We start from the raw sequence: 21,736 nt of genomic DNA, 5'->3' as shown, positions 1-21,736 counted from the left end.
AACCGACGGCCAGAGCGAGAGAACCATACAAACCCTAGAAGACATGCTGAGAGCCTGCGTAATCGATTTCGGCAAAGCATGGGACACACATCTACCCTTGGTTGAGTTCTCGTACAACAATAGCTACCACACCAGTATCAAAGCTGCCCCGTTCGAAGCCCTCTATGGCCGCAAGTGCAGGTCACCTTTATGCTGGGCCGAAGTGGGAGACACCCAACTAGCAAAAGGACAAGCAACTGACAACACACTTACTGGGCCAGAAATCATACGGGAAACTACGGAGAAGATTGTTCAAATCCGAGAACGTCTAAAGGCATCAAGGGATAGACAAAAGAGTTATGCAGATAAGAGACGAAAACCCTTGGAATTCCAAGTTGGAGACCGTGTCCTACTAAAACTCTCGCCTTGGAAAGGATTGATACGCTTCGGAAAACGTGGGAAACTGAACCCCAGATACATCGGACCATTCGAGATCCTTGCGAGGATCGGTCCAGTGGCTTACAAACTTAGACTACCTCAGGAACTCCACAACGTACACCCTACCTTTCATGTATCAAACCTAAAGAAATGCTTATCCGACGAGACCCTTGTCGTCCCTCTAGACGAAATTGCAATAAACGAAAACCTCCAATTTGTAGAGGAACCGGTAGAGATCATGGATCGGAAAGTCAAAAGGACTAAACAAAGCCGCATACCTATCGTAAAGGTCCGCTGGAACGCCAAGCGAGGACCTGAATACACCTGGGAACGAGAGGATCAAATGAAACAAAAGTACCCGCATCTTTTTCTTAATTTTTAATATCTATCTTAGATTAAATTTTGGGACGAAATTCCCGTAACAGGGGGATGATGTGACAACCCTATTTTTCCCAAAAGCATTGTAAACATTCGAAAGCTAAAAACAACGAGATTAACCTCGAAAATAAAGTGTTCAGGTATCTAAGTTGGGATGCATCGAATATTAGATATCATGCCCAGGTTTCCAAAAACATAAAGAACACTCAAAACCAAGTTATATTGAAGAAATTATAACCACTCGTATAATTACGACACGACGTTAAAACATAATTTGACGTAAAAAGTGGAATCTCAATAAAATACATTTTAGCCTTAAAGTATCTAAACAAAAGTCGTAGATCTCGTTGAAAGATGAGCGTGCATAAAAAGATCGCCCAAATTGAACCTCGTATGAAGAAGTTACGAATTTTCAATGTTTCGTAACAGTAGTAGAGGGCTAAAAACTCGGATTAAAGATCGAGTGTTATTTAGCTATCGCCACCTAAACGGAAGTTGAAGATCTCCTCGGTGGTAATAAAACAATCAAGAGACAAACGAAAACCGACATCGAATAAAGAACCTATGGAATTTTAACGAACTTTAGGAGGCCCGGCCTATTAAAATTATATCATTAAAAATAAATTCAAAACTAGCCGACGGAGTCTAAATGAAAGTTGTAGAGCATAATCTCACCTACGCATGGATATAAAGAACGCGAAAAACGGAGCTCGTACGCGAAAGTTATGGAATTTAGAAGTTGGAAGCAGGGATTACGCCCCGCGTACTCTGGGAGTACGCCCCACGTACTAGACCCAGAGTCGAGTCCCATCAGCCCGCCCAAGCTACGCCTAGCTAGCCAGGAGCCGTAAGCCACGACGTATCTCTACGCCCAGCGTAACGACGTACGCGCTGCGTACGTGAGTACGCCCCGCGTACTCCAAAATTACGCCCCGCGTACGAGGCAATTCCAGCCTATAAATAGAAGGCTTAAGCTCGAGTTTTTGCACACAAATCACAATCCCCCAGCCATTCTCTCATACTTCTAAGCTCCAGAGACCCTCCCCTCACCTCGGTTTCCGCACTCGAGCCCCCGACGAAAGATTTACGTTGCAGAGATCCCCGAAGAGCCCGATGACGCAACTATCCGCGATCGAAACTCTGCTCAACTCTAGCCCCTCTCTTCAAACTTAACGAGTGAGTTCATACCCCTACTTTTCAATTCTTTTTCATGTTTTAGGGGGGGAAATACAAGTACATTACACGTTAAAAGTATCGTTTTATAAACATAAATGCAATTTCTAACTTCGAATATCGATACAAACATCTTATGTATACAAGGGCGAGTATATCACTAAGTTATTTCTACGAAATGGAACATACTATCTGAAAAACTATAATGGGTATAGTTAGCAAGTCAATCCTACATTTTATACAATTTGAAAAACGAACCACTTTCAAAAGAAGTAAGGTTATTTCATTGTAAATCTATTTATACTAGTCAATGTGAGATATTTAAACTTCAACGTACATTTTTGTATGCATTTCAAGTCCTGTATTATATACCATAATCTCTTGGAGGGAGAGCGTGATACTTGTGTATAGATCTATACGGGATTGACAATCCCGCACCTAAACTACTAGCTATAGTTAGACCGGCCGGTCTGGGGTGACAAATGTCATAACACTGCAACACTTGAAGAATGTTGTTACAGGCCGTCAGTGTCAATAGTATGGTTATAAAACTCACATAAAAAGTATAAAACAAGATTGATTTACGAGATTCATATGTGCATCGCAGTTTTCCTACATTATATTTCCATACTAAATTATTGTCATCATTTGTTTATAAAAGTTACTAACACATTCCAACTTGGGAACCTTTTTCATTTTACAAGAAAATATTGGATTTTCTAAAAACCTCGTTTACCAAATTACTACCAAAAGGAATATACTTTTCAACTCGGAACACTCATGAACTCACCAACTTAATTGTTGACACTTTTCAAAACCACTTGTATTTCTTAGGGAATCAGTGATACAAGTAAACTACCAGCTTTTGGAAGAAGGAACACAAAGGATGTGTTTATCATTAAACATTTATCATCATATTGTAATATTCTTTTGATAACATGTATAACGCAACAATATACGTTTTCATTTTTATATATATGATGGTTGTGTTACTTTCTTTACAATATTCAATCGTTGTGATACTACGTGAAGTCATCCACCCCCGAATGTTTCCGCCATTCTGGTTTGGGGGTGTGACACATTATGAGAAACATGATTTCACACATGAAATCATTATAATTAAAATGAAAGAAACATGAATTTTTGTAACCAAAAGAGAGAAATTAACTTCACAATTACAACCAATCCTTAGGCACCATCAACAACACATAAAGGAGTGCATATAGAAGAATTTTGATAGTAATAATTAGCAAAAATAACCTCTAATATGGTTGAAATTTGACCATTAAAAGAACCAAAATAACTTATGTGAAATTAGAAGATTAATCCAGTCAATGGAAAAAATTCAACTTCATAATTCCTTCCAAAATAATAGCAAATAAAGTATGAACACATGAAAATCATAAAATCCTAAAACGCACCAATTGGAAAGATCGTTTTCAGCCTCAATGGAACCCTCAAAAGGAATCTCGTTGACCCTCTCCTTTCCGATTGCTAGCTCCCTCTCTTTTCTTCTCGTCGTTGGATTCTTCTTTACTTCGCGTTGGTTTTTTTTCTTTTGTTTCTATTGTCTGTCAATGAAACACAATTCCAAGGAAGAGGAATCCTCTTTCTTTCTTCAGTTTAAGACCAAGAGAAAAATGTTCGTTCCTCATTAATTCTCATAAATACGTTAATTCTCATTCATGAGGAGTTATACACGTTTTTTCCAATTAAGTCACTCAACTTCGAGCCTTGTTGCTCTTCTACCATAACCCAAGACATATTGACATTCCAAGTTTGTTTTAATAAAACTCTAGCCCCTCAATTCTATTTAACCCCTTTTAAGGAGATATTTTTAACAATATACCACCTTAAATCATTTTAATTTAATTATTTAACTTTAAATAATAATTAATTCTTTGAGGTATTAAATACATCTTTTATTTAATTTATTTTGTTATACAACCTTAAACCAAAATAAACCTATGAATATAAATATTTGTCTAACTTAAAGCAATATCAATGACAGAAATAAATTAGGATCGTTACAATTCTCCCCTCCTTAAAAACTTTTCGTTCTCAGAATCTTTATGTCTCCACTTCTTCTTATTCCTAGGTTGCCTCATTGTGTTATACTCTAAAATGAATCAATGCCAAAGGAAAAATGTGTTCACCAGAAAACTTTTCACACTATATCAAACTTTTCACGCACTATGACTAGATCAAACATGGCCACGTCAATATCTAACTTAGGGACTCATGGACTCTGAGGTACACCACAGTTGATCACAAAAGTGCAATGATACCAACTATTTAGTATTACTAGCATCAAATAGCATAAAAGCATAGATAACACATAAGCACAGACAACATAGAATTAGGTATATAATTAACTAAGAGAATCCCAAAAAATTATATCATCAATGTATCACACCTCCTCAGTTGTCATATTAAAAGCTTGGGCTTTCAACTTAGGAACTTCATATTTCTCCTCATTACCACCTGCTTAAACTTCTGAATTTGGGTGATGAGTACTAATATGTCCTATATGTATATAGTTGAAACACACAGGCTTGAGGCTATTGTAATCATCCTGATGGTGGCCTAGCTTACTGCACCGTCTGCAACTAACAGTCTTGTTGCTACAAGGAACTCTATGTGAAGAATGACATGGATTATATGACTCTCGACATTCGTTCCCCATCTGAAAAAATTTCCTCTTTGATTACCCAAATGAACATTTAGATTTTCTCTTCTCTCCAGTCTTTGCAACAACACACCTTAGTGTCACCAAATCAATCTCAACCATGAGAGCCTCATCCATTGCAGCCGCCGCCAAGGTGTTGTGCTACCTCACCATAACTCGATACTCTGCTGGTAACCGCTCAGCATAATATTCCACCCGTGTTACCTCGGTAGGACAATAACTCATCCCAAATAGTAGTTCTCATAGAACACCGAATTATATTTCTCAATAGACATAAGTCCTTTTTCCACGGCAAGGAACTCCCACTCAATCTACCTCATCTGACTTGGTGGACAAAAACGATCATGGATCCTTTGGTTGAACACCTCCCAGATCATGGAACGAAGTGTAGCCTTAAGGATAACAGAATCCAATGCCTCCTACCACTAAAGTGCATCACCATCAAACTTTAGTGTTGTATAAATGACTTTATGTGACTCTGTGAAGTCACCTAAACAGAAAATCTGCCTCATCTTACAAAAACATGGCATGCATACTGTTGGGTTATTCCCTCCTTGGAAGACAGGGTGTTTGTGGTCCATAAATGCTTTGAAAGAACTACCTATCCCCTCCTCATGATCTCTAATGGGCTCCCTACTCTGCTACTGGGTAACTAAGCGGCTATCTGATATCACCTCGCATGGCTCCTCATTCTCCACTTCTTCATCTTTTAGGGATAAGAGGCCAGCAACTCGCATAGTCGGTAGCATCCGTTGCATGTCTCGATTGTGTCTCTGTAACTCAGCATCCCGTGCCTCAAGATACTCCTGAAGGTCAGCAATGATAGCAATACTCCTAGTGATGCGCTCGCTACATGCTTGTTGGGCTCGTGGTTGGCGACCAACAGGCGGGGTTTGAAAAATAAACAGTGATGTTTCTGGTGTGCAGTTGTCCTGCCCCCACCAGCTCCTCCAACATTAACATTCCCATCGTCGTGCGACTTGTTCCTGAATAACGAAGAATTTTGGGTATACATAACAATTACAGGAAGAGAAATTTCAAAAAGTTACAAATAACTATCCTACAACACTTAGCACACACCCTTTCGCCCTTTAGATCCTAAGCAGAGCCAGTCTATACTGTGAGTCTGAACAACAACCTATTTATTTAGTTCACTCACATCATGGATGTGATACCAACTTGTAACGTCGTGATTTTCACCTCAATTTTTTTATGTGAAACACCTTCTAACGGAAAATCGCAATGGAAGACTTTATTTAATTAATTTAAAACATTTTCAAATGACAACGTTACTTCAAAATTTAAACATTATTTCAAACAATTAAAATATAGCTGAAGCAAAAGCACTTTAAAGTAAATAATAAAAAATTTGTCCAAGATTGGTATCGATAGTAAAATCTACTACCCATTAGCAACCCCTCTCAACAATCCTAGCTCCTAAAAGTTTCATATAGTCGTAGGGAAAACGTACAAATTCTCAATAGGTCAACAATTCAAATTATGAGATCATAACATTAAGCAACACATACTCACGTATAGCAGGAAATTCATCACACATCAACAAAAGCATAACATTTCACCAAAACAACACTTATCACCAAAAGCAACATATATCACCCAAATAAATAGATATCATTAAAAGCATATCAACATAAGCACGTCATCAAAAGCATAATACTAAAAGTATTTCACTAAAAGAATAAACCCAAAAATATGACACCAAAAACATATCACTAAAAGTAGGTAACCAAAAGAATAACTCCAAAGGAATGTCACTAAAAGAATACCAAGAAAGGAATGTCACCAAAAGCATCCTATGATAGGAATGAGACTGTACGTACATCCTACCCCAAGGGAACTACCCACTTCACCTTTTTTTTCCCACATTGTTTCATGCTCTAACTGGCTCATGACTTCCACCCGAAAAACCAACCCCAAACACCCCTTTCACTACTCCGACTATGCGAAATACAAGTTTTCACGATGTCGTTCAGGATATGGTACCAATGGTGTCGTACATCCATTACACCTCCCAATCCTACGTAAGGCTTGTACTAGTCCTCCTTGGTGTGACCACACCACTCCAGTCCATGAACTATGTAGCGATAGCATACATGTACCATGTGTTGTGGGATCTCCAAGATAGAAAGGGAGACTAACACCAAAATGGCCTAAGCTCTTTTTAGAGGTCCTCTTTCAACCTAGTTGGTCATCAAAGGTATCCAGATAGGGTTTAAAGAAAGTGTCGTAAACTACATAACCCACTATGCAACGCCCCGCAAGATTCAACAAGTTATCATGTCAAGCATGCAATTTAATACAATCAACCAATATCATAATATTCATCAAATGCATCAACAATTCACCAATTGTAGCAAACTATCATTGTTTCAATAAAATTTGTGCTATCATACCATAAATAATATAACCATCACAATGAAGACGAAGATCAATTTTGACCTGAAGCATAACAACTAGAAAGCAAGGATATTAATTGTACACATAATACTTATACACAAAACATTGACTAATTTTGAAATAAAAGGATTCGATGATCCGTGTGTGAAACATATTTGCGACTTATGCACAATTAGTGAGTAAAACTACTAACTCACCTTGGCCTCAGTGAATCCTTTGTTAACTCCAAGTTTTGATCACCATTGAAGTTGTCAAGACCTCACCTAAACCCATATATCATTAGGTGATTAGGTGCATTTAAAGTCTACAAGTTTAGCTCAACATACTTTAAGTTTTATATTGCATTTTTTTTATAATTCAATCCATGACCAGTATTCAGTGTTTTCATCATAAAACATAATCTACAACTCTAATTGTGATGAAATTAGACTTTCTGGACACTAGACTCGATTTCTTAGAACTTCATGAGAGTGAAGCCTTATGTGGAGTTAATTTATATTTGAATTTGACCTTGGTTAGGAAAGGTCTTGGAAATGTTGGAGTTAATTTATATTTGAATTTGAGTTTAACTCAATAAAGGGAATAATTCGTTACCATATTGTGGTTAACCTGGTAGTAAAACAATTAGTTATAGTTTTGGTTGTTTTAAACAACTTTAATTCATATTTCAATGAGAGTCTATAAATTACAATCACTTAGTAGTTTATTATGTGTGTCAAAATAAAAAGGATATCCATAACATTTTTTGGTGTGCACTCTTGCCCTATATTAGTTTGTGCACTTTTTTGAGATTGTTTGTAGCCTGATTACCAACACTTGGTGTCAGAGCTTTCAGTTCATGCCCAAATACATCTGCTACAAAGCCATGTCATCATCCAACCAACTTATTACAAGAGATAATAGTGGGGTGTCATTTCAATGTCCGATGTTGACTCCTACGAACTACACCAAGTGGGAGATCAAAATGGAAGCTATAATAGATGCCTAAGGAGTATGGGAATCCATTGAACCAGCAGGAGGAGAAGTTGTGGATGAGAAAAAGAAAATGTTGGCTCGAGCTTATATTTTCCATGCAATACCGACAAATATCTTGTTACAATTGTCAAAGAAGAACACGGAAAAATAGGTGTGGGATTTTTTAAAAACAAGGTTCCTCAGGGCTGATAGAGTTCAGAACGCAAGATTGCACACTCTTAAGAGTGAGTTTGAGGCCTTACAGATGAAAGAAGCAGAGTCTATAGACGAGTTTGCAGGAAAGCTAAGTGAAATGACCTCGAAGCACAACATTCTTGGTACAAATCTTGAAGATAGTGTACTCGTAAGTAAGTTACTTGACCCTATCCTAGATAACTACCTGTAACTGGTAACATCCATAGAACAATATGTCTTTGTGGATGAGATACCATTCGAAGAAGTTGTAGGAAGGCTTAAGGCCTATAAGGATTGGCTGAAACTTCGCAGCAATAAGACAACCAGGGAAGGAAGTTTGTTTCTCACTTGAGCAGAAGGTTAAAATAGTCAAAAGGCTTCAAAGGGGGGTTTCTTCTCGAGTGATAAGGGATGCAGAACATCACATCATGACAAAGGTGGTCGAAGTGGTAGACGAGGTACATGAAGTAAATGGGACAGAGGTAGTCGTGGAAACTTTACAAAGTTACACAACTCATACAATTATCATTAAAAAGGAAGGGATAAAAGTAATATAAAGTGTTACAACTATAAATAATATGGTAACTGTGCATCAGAATGCAAAGCTCAAAACGAAAGAAAGGATGAAGAAGACTTGATTCAAACTCAAAATTGCATTGATGAACCAGAAGTACTTCTTTTGAGTATCCTTGGGGAAGAGTCAAACAACATGGTGTTACTAAATGAAGACAAGGTGTTCCCAGGATAGAAGAGCAGTGATAAAGACATTTGGTATTTGGATAATGGAGCCAGTAATCATATGATTGGCATGAGAAGTTTCTTTGTTGAACTCAATGAGAAAATGACCGGATAGGTGTATTTTAGTGATGGTTCTAATGTGAAGATTCAAGAAAAAGGGACAATATTTTTTGAGGGAAAGAATGGTGATCATGTACTTGTACCAGATGTATATTTCATTCCAGCTTTGCATTGTAACATCCTGAGTCTAGGGTAGATGACAGAAGAAGGATACAAGATTGAGATGTTGCATCAGTATCTACCAATACATGATAAACATAGAAGATTGATAATGAAGGTACAACGATCCAAGAACCAGATGTACAAGATGATGGGTTTTGAGCATTCTAACACTTCCTAAGTGTACATGCAACCCTAATAACCTTGGATCTATGTTTGTCTAATTATCATGCAAAGTTGAATTCCAAGGTTATATTCCTATCTAGCATACATGGGGAACAATTTTAACATAAAGTATAGATAGAATAACTTACCTTGTTGTTGTTTTTGTTCCTTGAAACCTTGTGAGCCTAGCACCCCAAGTGTGATGCCTCAAATTCTTCACACAACACCAAATGCTCTTGGAAGAACTTATGAGAGTATACACACTTCTCAAAATCGGCCAAGCCCTCTTGTTTCTTAGTGTGTAGCCGATTTTAGGTGGAGAACATGTTACTTATATAGTGTTGACACATCTTGGGTTAAACCCTAATGTGTCATGACTCTTCATTTCCATGACCCATGGGTTTGTAACTCCCATGGAGCATCCATGGAGCATCCTATGGGTGGAACCCAACTTGATAGTCCATGGAGCCTTTTAGCCCACTATACAAGATATGGATGATTTACATAATCAACCCATATATTTAATTAGTTATCTTTTGATCACATAATTAATTCTAAATTAATTCTTGATCAAACTAATCAAATAATATTATTAATATATTAGAACTTATAATATATTAATAATCTCCAAGTGTTATTTCTCTCATTTAGTCTATCCAATTGCATGATGCCATGCAACCCAAATGGACCATGCCGGGTCGGGTCAAGTACATACCAGAAATAGTTATGGACTTAGATACCTTATCCAACAGTCTCCCACTTGGATAAGTCTAATAACTATTACTGCAAGTATGACTTCAGGAACCGATCGGCAATCATAGCTCTTTACAAGGTTTCTCGAAACTGAGAAGATGATGGTACGCCATTTAAGATAACTGATCATATAATCCTCTGTTCTAGATATCAGTCGGACAAATACATGGAACAATGTCTTACTTATTGTCCAATAGTTTGTTTCCCGATTTCCGATTTGTTTGACAAAGAACTTCATTGAACACATCAATTTAGTTCTGACCGGGCCCGGTACATAGGTCAAAACAAAATCATCGAGGGGCCCAGATATCAGCTTCTAATCCAAGAAGGAACAGATAAACTTCGACTCATATGTTTGTTCTACTACTCATTGAATTACACACAAGAGCGCGATTTAGAACATCGAGTTACTAATGCATTTTTCGTACAATCAATGCATAACCAACTTGTAAGTAACAAATCATATCTCTAGGTTTAAAGACTTATATGATATTACCGTCTCACGATCAATCGAGATAGAATTCCATGAAGTGATTCCAGTGAGCGTGGGTTGAGTCCAATGCTCAGAACTTATGAGCACTCATGATTGTTGTAGCCTTGTCCAAGACCTCTACAACCAAACATGACAGTCTTGATTCATACCTACTTCCGACATATGACCGACTGTGGAGGTTTGAATAATATGTTATACCAAACAAAATTATTCTGGAAGTCAAAACATGCAAAAGAAATATAGTAAACGATCGACAAGAGATAGCAACACTTTACTCATAAATAAAACACTTTTATTCATCATCAAATGTCAATTACACTTTACAAATTTCAAGGTTATCTAACTACTAAATCTAATATCATCCTTCAGCCCTATGCTCCGAGCATGCTGGAGATGCTTAACCCGAGTCAGTCCCTTCGTGAGGGGATCTGCCGGATTCTCATCTGATGATACCCTCTTTGCCACGAGGAGTCCTTCTTCGATCCGATGTCTGATGAAATGGTATTTTCTGTCGATGTGTCTGGATCTCCCGTGATCCCTTGGTTCCTTGGCTAAGGCAACAGCACTTTCACTATCACAGAAAATTTCCATTGGCTCTTTAATAGCTGGTACAACTCCAAGGTCTCCAATGAAGTTCCTCAGCCATAACGCCTCCTTTGCCGCCTCGCTAGCTGCAATATACTCTGATTCACAAGTAGAATCTGCCACTGTCTCTTGCTTGGAACTCTTCCAAGAAATTGCTCCTCCATTTAGGGTAAAGACCCAGCCCGACTGAGAGCGGAAGTTATCCCTATCAGTCTGGAAGCTAGCATCACTATACCCTACAACTCTCAAGTCATCACTCCCACTGAGGGTAAGGACCTAGTCCTTAGTCCTTCGTAGGTACTTGAGAATATTCTTTACCGCAATCCAGTGTGCCTTGCCAGGGTTCCCCTGAAACCTGCTAACCATGCTCAGGGCAAAAGCTACATCAGTTCGAGTACACGTCATAGCATACATGATCGATCCTACAGCCGGAGCATAAGGTACTCGACTCATTTGTGCTATCTCAGCCTCAATGCTAGGGCTTTGTCTCTTACTCAGTTTGGCGTTACTCTGGATGGGCAACTCTCCTTTCTTGGAGTCTTGCATTCTGAATCTCTTCAGAACCTTCTCCAAGTAGGTACTTTGACTAAGTCCAATTAGTCTTTTACTCCGATCTCTCAAGATCCTTATCCCTAAAATATAGGCAGCTTCACCAAGGTCCTTCATAGCGAAACACTTTCCAAGCCATGACTTTACTTCCTGCAGGGTTGGAATGTCATTTCCTATGAGTAGTATGTCATCCACATACAATACCAAAAAGCTAACTATACTCCCACTAGCCTTGACATATACACAAGATTCATCTTCACTCCTAGAAAAGCCAAATTCCTTGACCTTTTAATCAAAGCAAAGATTCCATCTGCGAGGTGCTTGCTTTAATCCATAAATGGATTTCTCAAGCTTACACACTCTATTAGGGTACTTGTTGCTGACAAAACCCTCTGGCTGACTCATGTAAACATCTTCAGCCAACTTCCCATTAAGGAAAGCGGTTTTGACATCCATTTGCCAAATTTCATAGTCATGAAATGCGGCTATGGCTAACAGAACCCGAATAGACTTAATCTTGGCTACCGGAGAAAAGGTCTCATCATAATCCACTCCAGGAATTTGAGAGAAGCCCTTTGCAACCAGTCTAGCCTTATAAGTGTGTACTTTACCATCCATGTCGGTCTTCTTCTTGAAGACCCATTTGCACCCTACAGTCTTTCGACCTGGTACATTCTCAACCAAGTTCCAAACTTGATTGTCATACATGGATTGTATCTTGCTATCCATAGCCTCTTTCCATTTAGCAGACTCGGGGCCTGCCATGGCTTCCTCGTAGTTGTTAGGGTCATCTTGACTTACTAGTGTCCCATCACTAATAAGTGTCTCACCTTCTACAGTAATATGGAAACCATAGTAATGCTCAGGTGCACTCCTAACTCACGTGGAACGCCTCAGAGGTACAGATTTATCAATTGGCTCAACAGGAGTTTCCTCCTCAAGTTGAGGGCTAGAGTTTGAAGTTCCTTCACCACTTGACTCTTGAATTTCTTCAAGATCAACTTGCCTCCCACTGTCTCCTTGGCTTATAAACTCTTTTTCTCGAAAGACTCCTCTTCTTGCTACAAAGACTACATTGTCACTAGGTCTGTAGAAGAGGTAACCAAAGGATTGCTGTGGGTAGCCGATGAAAATACACCTCTCGCTTCGGGGTTCGAGCTTATCATGAGTCTCGCGTCTCACGAAAGCCTCGCAACCCCAAATCTTGATGTGGTCTAGTTTAGGTACTTTACCAGTCCACATCTCGTGAGGAGTTTTGGCAACTTTCTTTGTAGGGACTAGATTAAGGATATGGGCGGAAGTCTCTAAGGCATACCCCCAGAATGAGATTGATAGTGAAGCTCGACTCATCATGGAACGAACCATGTCCAACAAGGTTCGATTACGCCTCTCAGACACACCATTCAACTGCGGTGTCCTGGGAGGTGTCAATTGTGAGACAATCCCACATTCCCTTAGATAGTCGAGGAACTCTGAACTAAGACACTCACCACCCCGATCGGATCGAAGCATCTTAATGTTCCTGCCCAATTGATTCTCGACTTCCTGTTTAAATTCCTTAAACTTCTCGAAAGTCTCTAACTTATGCTTGATTAAGTAGACATATCCATATCTACTGTAATCATCAGTAAAAGTCAAATAATAACGATTAGCATCCCTTGTGGCATGTTTGAATGGTCCACACACATCCGTGTGTATAAGGTCCAACAAACCTTCACCCCTTTCACACGAGCCTGTGAAGGGTGACTTTGTCATTTTTCCAAGTAAGCATGATTCGCAACTATCATTTGACTTTAGGTCAAACGACTCCAAGACTCCATCTTTTTGGAGTTGGCCTATGCGTTTCTTGCTTATATGTCCAAGACGACAATGCCATAATGATGCTTTATCCAAGTTATTATTATTAGTAGAATCAATACACAAAACATTATTTCCTAAGTTATCTACAATAGATACAGCTGTTGGATAAGGTGTCTAAGTCCATAACCTATTTGGTATATACTTGACCCGACCGGCATGGTCCATTTGGGTTGCATCTCATCCAAACTATTATGGATAATTTTATGAGAGTTATACACATATGTTTATTAATATATTATGAGTTATAATATATTAATATGAAGTTACGTTATTTAATTAGTTTTAGTCTTAAATTAATTATGGATTAATTTAGAGATTAAAAGGAATACTAATTAAATTATGGGCTATTTGTTTTATATAGTGTGGGCTAATACTCATTTGTTAATGGGCTAGGCTTATGTGGAAGTCCATGGATGATCCATGGAGCTTTTAACCCATGGATCCTTGGAATAGGAAAAGACATGGGTTATTAGGGTTTCACCCTAACCATGCATACTATATAAGCATGCTTATGGAGCATGAAATGAAGCCTAAGAGAAAGCTAGTGATCTAGTGTGTGTGTGCATGTGTGTGGCCGATTTATACAAGGTGTATATACTCTCTCAAAGTTTTCCAAGAGTTTGTGGTGTTTGTGATTCCATTTGAGGCATTCACACTATTGGTGCTTGGCCCTCAAACTCCTTAGAACCAAACTCACCAAAAGGTATGTAATCTCTTCTAACTCTTTTATGTTGAAATGTTCCCCATGCCATGTTAGATAGGTTATAAACCTTGGAAAATTATTATTTTGCATGTATTTAGACAAACATAGATCCAAGGTTTATTAGGGTTGCATGCACACTTAGGAAGTGTTAGATTGCTCAAAACCCAACAGTGGTATCAGAGCCTAGGCTTGCTTGTTTGATACTTGATGCAAAATATTGAAAAAAGTCGAAATAGTTGCTATCTGCATGGTGGACTCGCCGAGTCCATTGGGGGGACTCGCCGAGTCCAAGGCAAACTTCAACCTACTCGAGGAGTCCGTTCGTGCACTCGGCGAGTAGGATCGAAAGAATGCAGAATCTCGACTTTTGCTGCTGGAAATGGACTAGAAACATTACCCTAAACTGTTTTGGTGTTATAAAACTTATTTTAGTTGGTGTAATGGTTGTTCTAATCCATTTACAATAGCATATATCAAAATTCCATGATTTTATGTGTTCATATAATTCTTGAATTTTGATGATCATGTTCATGTTCTTATGAATTTAGAAAATGATAGGAATTATTTGCTGAATTGTTTAGGATTAATTCTTTATCATTTATGTGTTTTAATGGAGTCCATAATTTGTCCTCAAGTTATGGATTACCAAAGGTCACTTTCATTCAACACACACTTAAAACACATAAGTTACATGAAAATGAAGAGTCTTCATTTTTATGAACCTTTAATTCATAAGTTATGAAATGAAGAGTTTTGCAAAGTTACAAAACTTGCCCTCAAGTTTTGGAATTTGTAAAGTTTCACACACTTTAATAAACTTTAATTCCAAACCTTAGAGTTTTAATAGTTAAAATTCAACCCTTATACTATTTATAACATTAATGGTTAATTATTATATATATATATGTATAAGAATAAGTCGTTTTACCGTTAGTAGGCCTCATTCACGAAGCCGGTCTATAAGGTGGGTATAAGGTTGTTGCCTATAAAATGGCGACTTAATGGGTGTATACTCTCACCCACCGCTTGCTTGATCGGTGGAGGGTCGTTAGCCGAACGGGTAGAACAATGACTTTAAATCCTCATTAAAAGTATAATGAATATTATAAAATAACTAAACTCTTTTAATTCCCAATCTTAGTTATTTTAGGAAAATGTGAACATGGTGCTAATCCATGGAATTCACACTTTGTACCTTACCAAGTCGTTAGTGGAGCGTGTGTGGTTAACCGGCACACTAACTAGGACTAGTAAGGATCACGAAGGGTAACTTAATGTTGTCATAGATCAATGGAGCGTGTGTGGTTAACCGGCACATTGATTAGGTGATAATATTAGGAGTACCAAGTGAGTTAGCATGGTTATTCACACCTTGTTTTGTGATCCTCGGCATCCCAGTCACAAAACTTGAAGGGCACAATCGAGATTGAAACATGCCATTGAAAAGTTCAATGAATCTCAAAAGAATCTAGAAATTTCAAATCCAATTAAACCTAATAAATCATTTCGTTTTCATGGTGGAAATTGGTGAATCGTCATTCGCCTACCTTTCAAATATATTATTACTTAGATTACGGCATCCCTCTTCTAAGTGTAATATATTGTGATTGGATCCTAGCCTTAATATTACATTTGGGTGTCTTATTAAGGATCCTAAATATCTAATCTAAACTTACTTTCTTCTTTCAGATGTCTTCCAACACTAATGCTTCAGGCTCTAACCCAACTGGTTCTTTCTCTCTCATGAATCTTTGTGGGAGGGTCATCTTTGATGGTTCCAACTTCATGGATTGGATTAGGAACATCAGGATGGTTACTCGTTACGAGGACAAGGAATATGTCCTCGATAAGGAGTTAAAAGAACTTGATGAGTCTACTGCTACTCCTGGGGAGATCGCTGAATTCAGGACTCATGAGAGAGATGCTACTAAGGTGGCATGTATCATGATGGCCACGATGACAACCGAGCTCCAAAAGTCGTATGAAGATTTCTACCCTTTTGAGATGCACCAAGACCTGATGGAAAGTTACCATCAGAGTGCTCGTCAGGAGCGGTATGAAATAATCTCCTCCATAATAACTACCCGCATGAAGGACGGTGAATCCGTCACGAGCCACATGCAGAAGATGCAAAGGTATGTGGACCGTTTGCTGAAGCTGAATGTTAACATCCCCGAGGAGTTGGCAATTGACATCATTTTGCACTCCTTGCCTTCTTGTTATGATCATTTCCGAATGACATATCATATGAACAAGGAGGAAGTTACCCTCAGCAAGCTTCAAGGACTCTTGAAGACCGCGGAAACCGGTCTTAAGGGTAAAGCGGTTGTTACCTCTACTACTCCTACTCCAACTTCTACCCCTGTTTTAGCTATTGGGCAAGGCAAAGGGAAAAAGAGGAAGCACTCTTCGAAGGGTACCAAGGGAAAGTCTCTTGAAGGCTCCTCATCAAAGACTAAGAACGGTTCTGTCACTCCTTCTGCCATTCCCAAGGATGCTGAATGCTTTTATTGCCATGAAAAGGCACACTGGAAGCGAAACTGCCCTAAGTACTTGCAGGATCTAAAGGATGGGAAAGTGAAACCCACCTATGCAGGTATTTACACTATATTGTCTAATTACTCAACATATTCTAACTCTTGGGTGCTTGATACAGGATGTGGTATTCACATATGTTCTGATTTGCAGGGCCTAAGAAGAAGTGAGGATGTGGAGCACGGGAAGATAAACTTAATCATGGGGAATAGGAAGGCTTCACCTGTTTCCAAGATTGGAGTTTATACTTTGTTGCTTAATAATGGGTTAAAATTAGATTTGAATAAATGTGTGTACTCGTCTGAAATGGCGAGGAATATTATTTCTTTTCATGCTTTGTACAAACAAGGTTTTACCTTTTCGTTTGATAATGAATGTGGTGGTATTAATGCTTTCTTTAATAATGTGTTTTATTTTAAAGCATTACCTTGTGATGGCGTGTATGAAACTGTGTCGATTGTAGACAACTTAGGAAATAATGTGTTGTATATTGATTCTTCTACTAGCCTAGATAAAGCATCATTGTGGCATTGTCATCTTGGACATGTAAACAAGAAACGCATAGGACAACTCCAAAAGAGTGGAGTCTTGGAATCATTTGACCTCAAATCAGATGATAGTTGTGAATCTTGTCTACTTGGAAAAATGACAAAATCACCCTTCACTGGAGCTTGTGAGAGGGGTGAAGGTTTGTTGGACCTAATACATACTGATGAATGTGGGCCATTCAAAACTGCCACAAGGGACGCTAATCGGTATTATGTGACTTTTATTGATGATTTTAGTAGATATGGGTATGTCTACTTAATCAAACACAAGTCCGAAACCTTTGAAAGGTTTAAGGAATTCAAGCAGGAAGTAGAAAATCAATTGGGCAGGAACATTAAGATGCTTCGATCCGATCGAGGTGGTGAGTATCTTAGTACCGAGTTCCTTGACTATCTTAAGGAGTGTGGGATTGTCTCACAATTGACTCCTCCCAGGACACCACAACTGAATGGTGTAGCTGAGAGGCGTAATCGTACCTTGTTGGACATGGTTCGCTCTATGATGAGTCGAGTTTCGTTACCAATCTCTTTTTGGGGGTATGCCTTAGAGACTGCCGCCCATATCCTTAATCTAGTCCCTACAAAGAAGGTTACCAAAACACCTCATGAGATGTGGACTGGGAAGGTTCCCAATTTGGACCACATCAAAATTTGGGGTTGCGAAGCTTTCGTGAGGCGCGAAACTCATGATAAGCTTGAACCCCGAAGTGAAAGGTGTATTTTCATCAGCTACCCACAGAAATCCTTCGGTTACCTTTTCTACAGACCCAGTGAGAATGTGGTCTTTGTAGCACGAAGAGGGATCTTTCGCGAGAAAGAATTTATAAGCCAAGGAGACAGTGGGAGGCAGATTGATCTTGAAGAAATTCAAGAATCAATTGGTGAAGGAACCTCAGACACTAGCAATCAACCTGAGGAAACTCCTGTTGATCCAGCTGACGAGTCTGTACCTCCGAGACGTTCCACACGGGTTAGGAACACACCTTCGTTTTATTATGGTTTTCATATTACTACGGAAGGTGATACGTTTATTAGTGATAGTACACTAGTAAATTTGGATGAACCTAGCAGTGTTAAGGAAGCCATGGCAGGCCCGGAGTCTGCTAAATGGAAGGAGGCTATGGACAGCGAGATACAGTCCATGTATGACAATCAAGTTTGGAACTTGGTTGACAATGTACCGGGCCGTAAAACAGTCGGGTGCAAATGGATCTTCAAGAAGAAGACCGACATGGAAGGAAAAGTGCATACTTATAAGGCTCGACTGGTTGCGAAGGGTTTTACTCAAACTCAAGGTATTGATTATGATGAAACCTTCTCGCCGGTAGCCAAGATTAAGTCTATTAGGGTTATGTTAGCCATTGCAGCATTTCATGATTATGAAATATGGCAAATGGATGTCAAAACCACTTTCCTTAATGGAAAGTTGGCTGAGGATGTGTACATGAATCAGCCAGAGGGTTTTGTCAATGCAGAGTACCCTAATAGAGTATGCAAGCTTGAGAAATCCATTTATGGATTAAAACAAGCATCTCGTAGCTGGAATCTTTGTTTTGATGAGAAGGTAAAAGAGTTTGGCTTCTTGAGAAGCGAAGATGAGTCTTGCGTGTATGTCAGAGCTAGTAGGAGTATAGTTAGCTTCTTGGTACTGTATGTGGATGACATACTACTCATAGGAAATGACATCCCAACCTTGCAGGAGGTTAAGTCCTGGCTTGGGAAGTGCTTTGCTATGAAGGACCTAGGGGAGGCTACCTATATCCTAGGGATAAGGATATTAAGAGAAAGGAGTAGAAGACTAATTGGACTTAATCAGAGTATCTACTTGGATAAGGTGTTGAAAAGGTTCAACATGGAGAATTCCAAGAAAGGAGATTTACCGATCCAAAGCAATACCAAACTGAGTAAGACTCAGAGTCCGAGTACAGAGGCTGAGATAGCTGAGATGAGCCAATTACCATATGCTTCTGCAGTTGGCTCGATCATGTATGCTATGACTTGTACCCATCCTGATGTGGCATTTGCTTTGAGCATGGTCAGCAGGTATCAGGGGAACCCTGGCAAGGCTCATTGGACCGCGGTAAAGAACATTCTCAAGTACCTGCGGAGGACTAAGGATTGGGTCCTTACCCTTGGTGGCAGTGATTACTTGAGAATATTAGGGTATAGTGATGCTGGTTTTCAGACTGATAGGGATAATTTCCGCTCTCAGTCGGGCTGGATCTTTACCTTGAATGGAGGGGCAATTTCTTGGAAGAGTTCCAAACAGGAGACGGTGGCTGATTCGACTTGTGAATCAGAGTATATAGCAGCGAGTGAAGCAGCGAAAGAGGCGATATGGCTAAAGAACTTCATCGGAGACCTTGGAGTTGTACCAGCTATTAAGGAACCTATAGAGATTTTCTGTGACAACAATGCTGCGGTTATCTTAGCCAAGGAACCAAGAGATCATGGCAGATCCCGACACATTGACAGAAAATATCACTTCATAAGACACAAGATTGAAGAAGGACTCCTTGTGACAAGGAGGATATCGTCAGATGAGAATCCTGCAGATCCCCTTACGAAGGGACTGACGAGGGTTAAGCATCTTCAGCATGCGAGATGCATCGGGCTGAGGGACGATATTAGTTTTACAGATTAGATAGTTTTCCTGAAACTTGTAAAATGTAATCGACGTTTGATGATGAATAAAATTTGTGATTTATTTATGAGTAAAGTGTTACTATCATTGTCAATTATTTACTATTGTTTCAGTTTTGCATGTTTTGACTTCCAGAATAATTAATTTATTCAAACCTCCACAATCGATCATACGTCGGAAGTAGGTATGAATCAAGATTGTCATGAATTGGGTTTGTAGATGCCTTAAAGGTGTTTAGACATGGCAATGGTTGCTGCAACATTCATGAGTACTCATAAGTTATGAGTATTGGTATAAACCCACGCTCACTTGTATCACTTCATGGAATTTATCTTGAGTGATCGTGAGACGATAACATCATATAAATCTTTAAACCTAGAGATATGAGTTGTTACCTATGAGTTGGTTGTGCATTGATTGCACGTAAACGCATCAGTAACTTGATGTTATAAAACGTGCCTTTGTGTACAATTCAATAAGTAGTAGAACAAGCATATCAGTCGAAGTTTATCTGTTCCTTCTAGAAATAGAAGCGATATCTGGGCCCCTCGATGATTTTGTGTTGACCCATGTACCAGGCCTGGTCAGAACTAAACCGATGTGTTCAGTGAAGTTCTTCGTCAAACAAATCGGAAAATCGAGAAACAACTGCTAGACAATAAGCAAGACATAGTTCCATGTGTTTGTCCGGCTGATATCATGAGAACAGAGGATTATGTGATCACTTATCTAAAATGGCGCTTCATAGTTCGATAGAGTCTTCATTGTTCGAGGGAGTTTTCGAGAGCTACGATTGTTGGTTGGTTCCTGAAGTTATAGGAAAATATAGTTATTAGACTTATCCAAGTGGGAGTCTGTTGGATAAGGTGTCTAAGTCCATAACTTATTTGGTATATGCTTGACCCGACCGGCATGGTCCATTTGGGTTGCATCTCATCCAAACTATTATGGATAATTTTATGAGAGTTATACACATATGTTTATTAATATATTATGAGTTATAATATATTAATATGAAGTTACGTTATTTAATTAGTATTAGTCTTAAATTAATTATGGATTAACTTAGAGATTAAAAGGAATACTAATTAAATTATGGGCTATTTGTTTTATATAGTGTGGGCTAATACTCATTTGTTAATGGGCTAGGCTTATGTGGAAGTCCATGGATGATCCATGGAGCTTTTAACCCATGGATCCTTGGAATAGGAAAAGACATGGGTTATTAGGGTTTCACCCTAACCATGCATACTATATAAGCATGCTTATGGAGCATGAAATGAAGCCTAAGAGAAAGCTAGTGATCTAGTGTGTGTGTGTGCATGTGTGTGGCCGATTTATACAAGGTGTATATACTCTCTCAAAGTTTTCCAAGAGTTTGTGGTGTTTGTGATTCCATTTGAGGCATTCACACTATTGGTGCTTGGCCCTCAAACTCCTTAGAACCAAACTCACCAAAAGGTATGTAATCTCTTCTAACTCTTTTATGTTGAAATGTTCCCCATGCCATGTTAGATAGGTTATAAACCTTGGAAAATTATTATTTTGCATGTATTTAGACAAACATAGATCCAAGGTTTATTAGGGTTGCATGCACACTTAGGAAGTGTTAGATTGCTCAAAACCCAACAACAGCTTCATACACACCATCACAAGGTAATGCTTTAAAATAAAGTACATTATTAAAGAAAGCATTAATCGAACCAACTTCATTATCAAA

This window comes from Lactuca saligna, chromosome 4, assembly GCF_052625555.1.
Source record: "Lactuca saligna cultivar CGN05327 chromosome 4, ASM5262555v1, whole genome shotgun sequence".
NCBI lineage: Eukaryota > Viridiplantae > Streptophyta > Magnoliopsida > Asterales > Asteraceae > Lactuca > Lactuca saligna.
The sequence above is the reverse complement of the archived record's forward strand: the minus strand, read 5'-3'. Positions refer to the sequence as shown.